Here is a 1,500-nt window from a genome sequence, read left to right on the forward strand (position 1 = left end):
GGAGTGGGTGGGTGAGATTCTGTGGCCTGCATTGGGCAGGAGGTCAGACAAGATGATCATAATGGTCCCTTCTGACCTTAAGTCTATGAATCTATGAATCTAGTCCTAAATTTGGAAAATTGTGCAGTTCAGAATGTGAATAGTGACCTCGTCTCCTTCCTGCACCTGCTCTACATTGCTCCACAGCAGCTTCTCCACCTGCAGAGTCACCCCAGCACGGCAGTGGAGCCCCCAGTGTTCAGCGGGGGCCCCTGGCAAGGACCGTGGGTGCAGCTAACAGCCCAGTGTGCCTGGCAGTGAGGCAGCTGTAACAAAGCAACCCCACCCCCAGAAGTACAGAGACTGAATTCCCCAACTTTAACATCATGACCCCCTGTAGAAAGCCACACGTGTCAGTTGTATTTTCACAGGGCGATGCAAAAATCAAGTGACACCAATTTTTAAGTTGAGTAAATAAAGTTGAGGAGATAGTTATTAACCTCACAAAAATATACTAAAGATCCATCAACATAACACCTGAAGGTGAAATATGAACAGAGACAAACCTTGTCAGCAAAGGCTCATTTCCCAAACGATCCTCAAAATGTTACTAATTCCCACCCCTCCTCCACAGGAGCTCTGTGCAGTGTCACTGTTCTGCAGGCAGCTTCCCATTCAGTGCTGTTGTGGGACATTCCCAGACCTGGAAATGTACCAACGACAGAATTTGAAGAGCAAACCTGGCTCCCCGCACCAGGCGGGATTTGAGTGTTTTGTCCCTGTCACTTAGTCTGTGTCAATAGTACAGATGCCAGGGGCAGGACTCCAGGCTCTGCTTGAGGGATCCTGGCACAGGGGCTGGCTGGGGGCAGGGGAAAGGATTGTAGATTCTCACCTGTGCTCTGGAGAGGAGGTAATAATTGAAGGGGACATTTCTGACTCCTCCCCTCCTCAGTGTCCCCAGGGCTGGAATTCTACATTCCACAGGGCCAAATGAGGGGGTGATGCCATGTGGTTAATGAAAGCCAGTGCTCCAGGTGAGGTTTGAACTCACAACCTCAGCATAGCTCCTCTTAACACTGCCCTATAAGTACTGTGCACTAACCAATTGCACCACTGGAGCACTTATTAATTACAATGCTCCGAGATGCCTAGGTTGATAAAGGCAAGGAGTCACCCCAAAACATTCTTAGTGGAGTTGAGAATGGTTAGTGACAAGTGTTGTACTTGGTGGGGTGGATTCTTCTTAAGGGTTTCAGGCACCATTTGACCCTTTTGTTCTTCCCTGTGTATTGTCATCAGCCCCCAAATCCTTCAGGAGTCCATAGCAAAGAGACCCCCCACACTGTCCTGGAGTCCCTGGGACGTGCTTCCCACCCCCTGCCCAATGGAGCACCAGGGATTAAAGTGGCAGCATCTAGTGTCAGTGGGGTTCAGTGGCTCAGGCTTGTGAGAATGTCCTACAGGACTGTGTCAAAAGTCTTAGTAACACCGAGATAGACCCATCTACTATCTACCCAC

The 1,500-nt window shown here is 49.6% G+C and overlaps 1 non-coding gene across 1 annotated transcript; it reads right to left on the reverse strand.

Moving 5' to 3' along the window:
* Positions 1-1,008: 1,008 nt before the first annotated feature.
* TRNAI-UAU lies at positions 1,009-1,102 on the reverse strand. Its single transcript has 2 exons — positions 1,065-1,102; positions 1,009-1,044 (listed from the first exon to the last, which is right to left on the reverse strand). It is a non-coding gene; the product is annotated as a tRNA-Ile (tRNA).
* Positions 1,103-1,500: the final 398 nt, after the last annotated feature.

Source organism: Mauremys reevesii, linkage group 12 (assembly GCF_016161935.1).
Source record: "Mauremys reevesii isolate NIE-2019 linkage group 12, ASM1616193v1, whole genome shotgun sequence".
NCBI lineage: Eukaryota > Metazoa > Chordata > Testudines > Geoemydidae > Mauremys > Mauremys reevesii.